Source organism: Oryx dammah, unplaced genomic scaffold, assembly GCF_014754425.2.
Source record: "Oryx dammah isolate SB20612 unplaced genomic scaffold, SCBI_Odam_1.1 HiC_scaffold_27, whole genome shotgun sequence".
NCBI classification, from domain to species: Eukaryota; Metazoa; Chordata; class Mammalia; order Artiodactyla; family Bovidae; genus Oryx; species Oryx dammah.
The window spans coordinates 24,742,459-24,750,625 of record NW_024070211.1 but is presented as its reverse complement, the minus strand read 5'-3'; the positions used below and the strand labels follow the sequence as shown (position 1 = coordinate 24,750,625).

At 39.7% G+C, this 8,167-nt stretch overlaps 1 pseudogene; it reads left to right on the top strand.

The window, feature by feature from the left end:
* Positions 1–1,692: 1,692 nt before the first annotated feature.
* Positions 1,693–3,952, top strand: LOC120855175 (annotated as a pseudogene).
* The last annotated feature ends 4,215 nt before the right edge of the window (positions 3,953–8,167 follow it).

Sequence of the window (8,167 nt, the reverse complement as noted above, 5' to 3'; positions counted from 1 at the left end):
CTTATTTGTGGTAGTCATGTTCTATGAAATCACTGCAAACAATGAATTAGCAAATACTGAAGCATTGCGCCTAAGTGTAATACATGGTTAGGTTCTTCCAGATGTTCAAGCTGGATTTAGAAAAAGCAGAGGTACCAGAGATCAAATGGCCAACATCTGTTGGATCATCAAAAATACGAGAGTTCCAGAAAAACATCTACTTCTGCTTAATTGACTATGCCAAAGCCTTTGACTGTATGAATCACAACAAACTGTGGAAAATGTTTAAAAAGATGGGAATACCAGACCACCTGACTTGGCTCCTGAGAAATCTATAAGCAAGTCAGGAAGCAACAGTTAGAACTGGACATGCAACAATAGACTGGTTCCAAATAGGGAAAGGAGTATGTCAAGTCTGTATATTGTCACCCTGCTTATTTAACCTCTATGCAGAGTATATCATGAGAAACGCTGGGCTGGAAGAAGCACAAGCTGGACTCAAGATTCCTGGGGAGAAATAGCAATCACCTCAGATATGCAGATGACACCACCCTTATGGCAGAAAGTGAGGAAGGACTAAAGAGCCTCTTGATTAAAGTGAAAGTGGATAGTGAAAGAGTTGGCTTAAAACTCAACATTCAGAAAACGAAGATCATGGCATCCGGTCCCATCACTTCATGGGAAATAGCTGGGGAAACAATGGAAACAGTGTCAGACTTTATTTTTGGGGGCTCCAAAATCACTGCAGATGGTGATTGCAGCCATGAAATTAAAAGATGCTTACACCTTGGAAGGAAAGTTATGACCAAACTAGACAGTATATTACAAAGCAGAGACATTATTTTGCCAACAAAGGTCTGTCTAGTCAAAGCTATGGTTTTTCCAGTAGTAAGGTATGGATATGAGAGTTGGACTATAAAGATAGCTGAGTGCCGAAGAATTGATGCTTTTGAACTGTGGTGTTGGAGAAGACTCTTGAGAGTCCCTTGCACTGCAAGGAGATCCACCCAGTCCATCCTAAAGGAGATCAGTCTTGAGTGTTCATTGGAAGGACTGATGCTGCAGCTGAAACTCCAACAATTTGGCCACCTCATGCTAAGAACTGACTCATTGGAAAAGACCCTGATGGTGGGGAAGATTGAAGGCGGGAGGAGAAGGGGAAGACAGAGGATGAGATGGTCAGATGGCATCACCGTCACTCAACGGACGTGAGTTTGGGGAAGCTCCGGGAGTTGGTGACAGACAGGGAGGGCTGGCATGCTGCAGTCCATGGGGTTGCAAAGAGTTGGACTCGACTGCGACTGAACTGAAGTGAATCTCTAGTGTGTATATTATTTATAATAAAAAAGTAAAGTGGTAATAACACCCGTGAAAGTAACATATATTTATACAAAACTGCTTTGAATAAAGGTACTATTTAAAAGTGTCATTTTCCATGCAATAAATCAACGGAAACAAAGGGTTAGTAAACTGAAGTGAAATTCCAACTTGCTTTGTCATACCCAGAAAAACAGTCCCACCTGGTTTGTGTAGCAATCTTGTCAGAGCTATTTGGTTCAGGCTTGTTTTTATAATATTAACGGGAGCCATCGTGCCCTCTGCCTGCCTGCTTTGTGGGGCTGCCAGAACCACCTTTGCCTTCGTTTGTAGTGAAAGAAAAAAGAGAGGGTGGGAGTTACTGGGCTATTTTCCCCTCTAACAGCACCGTGTAGTATGAAGGTAATCTAAGGGCATGGAGAAGTCTGCACTGTCTTTCTTCTTGATTTAGTAAGAAAAGTTTTTTTGTTTTTATTTTTTTTCTTTTCAGGGGGGTTGCACCATGCAGCATGTGGGATCTTAGTTTCCCCACCAGAGATTGAACCCACCCTCACTGCAGTGGGAGCAAGAATCTTACCACTGGACTGCTAGAGATATCCAGTACTGCAATTTTTAAAATGGAACACTGGTATATTTTTTCAGTTCCAGGAACTAACTTGATCCACTGTTTCAGAAGCACACGTTCTTCTCGACTGAACAAAGAACAGGTCTGTTTGACTCAAAAGTGCACTGCCTTCCATAAACAGATTTCACCCTGTCATTTTGATGGGACATGTGATCCTCTTTCATTTTCTAATCTAAACTGTCCTGTGGTGGGGCTGAGGGCAGTTCCTCAGCCATGATACTATATGAGCAATGGTTGATTCTCCATGCTAGGTAGTGTGATCCTAAAATAGATTAAAGAAAGCCTAACCTTTTGGTTCTGGCCCTGGCTTACATAAAGCACAAACCTGGTTAATACATTCTGTTAATTCCTAAGCAATTAGGCCCCTTGAAAAATTCAGCGAAAGTATCACTGTTGAAAGATTTAAATCAGTTTTAGATACACCAGAATACGAGAAAGAAAAGTGCAGAACCAACAAGGAATGATCTATGTGGTTATTACTATTTAATAATTTCATGTGTGCATGCGTGCTAAGTCGCTTTAGGCATGTCTGACTCCGTTTGACCCTATGGACTATAACCTGCCAGGCTCCTCTATCCATGGGATTCTCCAGGAAGAATACTGGAGTGGGTTGTCATTTCCTCCTCCAGGGGATCTTCCTGACCCAGGGGTTGAACCGGCATCTTTTCTGTCTCCTGCATTGGCAGGCAGGTCTTTTACCACTAGAGCCAGCTGGGAAGCCCCATTTAATAATTAAATAATATGAAATTATTCATTTAATTAATTATAAATATTTTATATATTATATTTATATCATACGAATTACTTTAATATTCTACATTATAATTATTATAAATTTATATAAGATATATTTATATAGTATGAATTACCATTTGTATTATACAATTATTATAAATTATTTTATTAATAAGAAAAATAAAGTTACTGAAGTGAGCATTGTTTTAATATTAATTCCATTAATACAACTGATGTACTGTACTGGGTGGATTTAGAACCTGAACTAAGTGTGTTCATGCAGATTTTCTATGTAAAAATCTGCAGTATCACAATATCTTCAAAAGGTCACTTGAGAGGAACACAGAAATGTTAGTCCACTTAATGTCGGAATATAGAAACAGCAAAAAGTTGGGGTAGTTAACAGCCTACTTGGAATATTTTTGTACCCTAGACAAATTACTAAGAGCAGTCCAGACAAGATCTTATCCTAGTGTAACAGAAAACAAACTTGACTCCATATGGGATCTGTTCCTTCAGCTCTAATCTTTGTGCTCTGTGGCCTGTACTTAGTCCTGGGGCTCTGTACCTTTGTAAAAAGACGTTGCCTTTAGCCTGAAATATACACAATAGGCCATTCTCAAGGCTCTGACCTTTAAAGGTATAACACTTTTCCACATAGAGATAAAAGGCTGCAGAACGGGACGGAGAATATTTTTTTATTGTTGGAGACTTACAGCAATATTGTGACCTGACCCACCTGGACAGCTGCAAGAACAAAGGACTCACATACCAAGAAGTTTGCAACAACCAGCTACACTCCCTCCACTTTAGGCATAAAAGAAGCCTGAATTCTAATTTGGGTTAAGATGGTTCTTTGAAGGTTGCACCAACACCTGCAGTTGGTCATGGACTGGTGTGTCCTTGGGCTTAGAGAATGGGACATTTGGCTTACAAGCGGAAACCTCTTAGTCATGAATGGAGAAAGATGATTTAAAAATGAGTGTGCTGGGAAGAGAAGGAAGATTTTTGTTCAGAAGGATGTCCAGTGCCAAACTGTGAATGGAAGATAAGCACGGGACTGGGCCAAATCTCCGTGATCTATTTAGGGGAAAGACAAACAGGTCAGGCTGTTGGATTCTCTTACACAGATGCCAAAAAGAACAAAGACCTCACTTGGGGGGAGGAGACGCCAATAGAATACTTGGATGATCCCAAGAAATACATACCTGGAACAAAAATGATCTTTGCTGGCATTAAGAAGAAGGGGGAAAGTGCAGACTTGAAGCTTATCTCAAAAGAGGTGCTAATGAGTAATAGTTGGCCACTACCTTATTTATTACAAACCAGAAATGTCTCATGACTTTATCTGAGTCACCAGGGAAGCCCCTTGTTATGTGTACCATATTTAAATGAATCTCATATACTAGAATTCAGATCATGAAGGACTGATGGAATATTTCTGCTGGGGAGTCCTGATTTAAATAAGATTTGCTTGTGGCTAAATAAATAAGTTCAGTTTTTAAAATGTTGATAGTAATTCCAGTTCAACAAGTACTATCACTGTTTTCCCCATCTAAAGAGATGATCAAACTTGAATAAGGACTGTTAAATTTTGGGGGAGATGGTGAATGCTTTCTCAAAACCTGTAGGAGATTGGTTTTATATTTAGATTTCTGTAACTGGTTATACTAATATATTTAAATACTAAGATCCTTTCACGGTCTCAAGAACAGAGCAGTTTGTTAACGCAAGGGCTAAAGATACACTAACAAGGCCCACTTGATCTTTGTGATCTTAACTGTACCAATGTAATTAAAATTCTCTATCTAAAATATTGCCTTTTACTTAATGAAAGGCATTTTAGTGTGGTTTGTGTATCAGTTCAGTTCAGTTCATTTCAGTCACTCAGTCGTGTCCGGCTCTTTGCGACCCCATGAATTGCAGCATGCCAGGCCTACCTGTCTATCACCAACTCCCGGAGTTCACTCAAACTCATGTCCATCGAGTCGGTGATGCCATCCAGCCATCTCATCCTCTGTCGTCCCCTTCTCCTCCTGCCCCCAATCCCTGCCAGCATCAGGGTCTTTTCCAATGAGTCAACTCTTCCAATGAGGTGACCGAAGTACTGGAGTTTCAGCTTTAGCATCATTCCTTCCAAAGAACACTCAGGACTGATCTCCTTTAGAATGGACTGGTTGGATCTCCTTGCAGTCCAAGAGACTCTCAAGAGTCTTCTTCAACACCACAGTTCAAAAGCATTAATTCTTCAGCACTCAGCTTTCTTTATAGTCAAACTCTCACATCCATACATGACTACTGGAAAAACCATAGCCTTAACTAGATGGACCTTTTTTGGCAAAGTAATATCTCTGCTTTTCAACATGCTATCTAGGTTGGTCACAACTTTCCTTCCAAGGAGTAAGCATCTTTTAATTTCATGGCTGCAGTCACCATCTGCAGTGATTTTGGAGCCCAAAAAAATAAAGTCTGACACTGTTTACACTGTTTTCTCATCTATTTCCTATGAAGTGATGGGACCAGATGCCATGATTTTCGTTTTCTGAATGTTGAACTTTAAGCCAACTTTTTTACTCTCCTCTTTCATTTTCATCAAGAGGCTTTTTAGTTCCTCTTTACTTTCTGCCATAAGGGTGGTGTTATCTGCATATCTGAGGTTATTGATATTTCTCCTATAGCATCAAATAAAGAATATTTAGCACTTCCTACATTTTATAGGTTATCTTTAAGATCAGATGCTTTTAAAAATCACTATGACAAGATCTGTTAGTACACTTTGCTTGTGTGTTCTTTACAAAGTCAGACTAAGTTATAATTCAGGATTTTCTCTTAAACAGGCATTCAGAAATGCAACTGTAGAACTACTGTGTGACTGGTAATAGTGCTTTTGACGACTCATTAGAAGCGTGAAAGTAGAGGAGGTATATCATTAGCACAGGTTTGTAAAATAGATGATCATAAGGCTTAAGAATTAAAAACAAAATCACAGATTAAAAAAAAAGTTGGTTCTTTGGGATGCTAACCAATTTGCTACCATCTACTCAGTCTGCTGGTTTTCCACATAAAGTTGCTAATTCTTTGCCCCAACAACTCGTCTCTCAGTTTATTGTCCTGTTATGAAACAAGTTTGGAGTTGATAACACTAAAACTATTCAAATGTTTGAGATTTGGGCTAATCCATTTATAATTGTGTATCCTGGATTTGTTGTGAGGCTATTGCTCTCTATAATTCTCTTTTGAGAAAAAAAATCCATTACTATACTGCTATTCGAATCACTAAAAAGTGCTTACTTACATGAATGAAGCAGTTAATCCAAATTCCAAAGAAGGAAATTTGGTTGTGGCATTTGTGAGAATATGCTTGGAGGGAAGCTGAATCTGAAACAGGGGCAAAGTTGATGACAATAAACCTGATGGAAAACAGCCTATTTTGCCTCTCTATTATTTCATGTAAAAAGCCCTATTTGAAAATATCTAGTTCAATTAAGGTACAAATTAGAGATCTGAGAAGAGTTTTGAAGGTTGTTGGATTCTCAGACTAAGGATCAGAAGAGAGGGAGAGAAAGAGAGAGAGGAAAACAAGGGAAAATAAAATACATAATGGGCCACTGGACAAAGATTTGGCTTCATAGAACATTCAAAAATATAGAGAGGCAAAGTATCTTTGCTGACATGTATACAATATGCCCTTCTTTGAAACCATGCAACACGAGCAGCTGTTGAGAAGAGGTAAACGGAGAAAGAATCTTGGTTTGACTGAACTCAGAGGGATCCCTGACATCACCTCACCAACCACCGAATCCTACAGCCAGAGACAGTGAACCCCAAGAGTTTAGGGGAGTTGCCCTGCTGAGGCTGTTTCCTCCATGCTTCATTTCTTTCGAAATGCAACACACTAATGACATCAACGGAGCTTCCCAGATGGCGCTAGTATAAAGAATTCACCTGCCAATGCAGAGACATAAGACACGTGGGTTCAGTCCCTGGGTTGGGAAGATCCTTGGAGGAGGGCATGGCAACCCACTCCAATATTCTTGCCTGGAGAATCCCGTGGACAGAGGAGCCTGGTGCGCTACAGTCCATTGGGTCCCCAAGAGTCGGACACGACTGAAGTGATTTAGCATACAATACAATGATGTAAACAGTTCATAGAATCCCTCCATGACTAAAAGGAAGAACAGAAGGAAAGGAAGAAGGAAAAAGGTAAGATCCTTGTTCAAAGTCATTCTTCCTGTGGCCTAGTCCAGAGCCTCTTAAACATATTTTTCTTAAATTTCAAACTGCCTCTTTCTTGCCCCTCTTACTCTGAGTTATCTTTGCTAATATCACTAATTCCTGAAGTTCTGTGCCCAATTAAGAATGAAATGAACTTGAGGCTAGAATGTAAGGACATTTTAAAAACAGCACATAATATATCCATATCAAAGAAGAATAAATCAGCTGTTTAAATTTTAATCCCAATAAATCTGCTGTCTTATGAAAAAAAAAAAAGCCCAGCACCATTTAGAAAGGTGTACATGCTAGTAAAGTAATGCTCAAAATTCTGCAAGCTAGGCTTCAGCAGTACGTGAACCATGAACTTCCTGATGTTCAAGCTGGTTTTAGAAAAGGCAGAGGAACCAGAGATCAAATTGCCAACATCCGCTGGATCATGGAAAAAGCAAGAGAGTTCCAGAAAAACATCTATTTCTGCTTTATTGACTATGCCAAAGCCTTTGACTGTGTGGATCACAATAAACTGTGGACAATTCTGAAAGAGATGGGAATACCAGACCACCTTAGCTGCCTCTTGAGAAACCTATATGCAGGTCAGGAAGCAACAGTTAGAACTGGACATGGAACAACAGACTGGTTCCAAATAGGAAAAGGAGTACATCAAGGCTGTATATTGTCACCCTGCTTATTTAACTTATATGTAGAGTACATCATGAGAAACGCTGGACTGGAAGAAGCACAAGCTGGAATCAAGACTTCTGGGAGAAATATCAATTACCTCAGATATGCAGATGATATCACCCTTATGGCAGAAAGTGAAGAGGAACTAAAAAGCCTCTTGATGAAAGTGAAAGAGGAGAGTAAAAAAGTTGGCTTAAAGCTCAACATTCAGAAAACGAAGATCATGGCATCTGGTCCCATCACTTCATGGGAAATAGATGGGGAAACAGTGGAAACACTGTCAGACTTTATTTTTTGGGGCTCCAAAATCACTGCAGATGGTGATTGCAGCCATGAAATTAAAAGATTCTTACTCCTTGGAAGGAAAGTTATGACCAACCTAGATAGCATATTGAAAAGCAGAGATATTACTTTGCCAACAAAGGTCCGTCTAGTCAAGGCTATGGTTTTTCCAGTGGTCATGTATGGATGTGAGAGTTGGACTGTGAAGAAAGCTGAGCAACGAAGAATTGATGCTTTTGAACTGTGGTGTTGGAGAAGACTCTTGAGAGTCCCTTGGTGTACATGCTAGTACATGTACATTCTAAAGGAGATCAGTCCTGAGTGTTCTTTGGA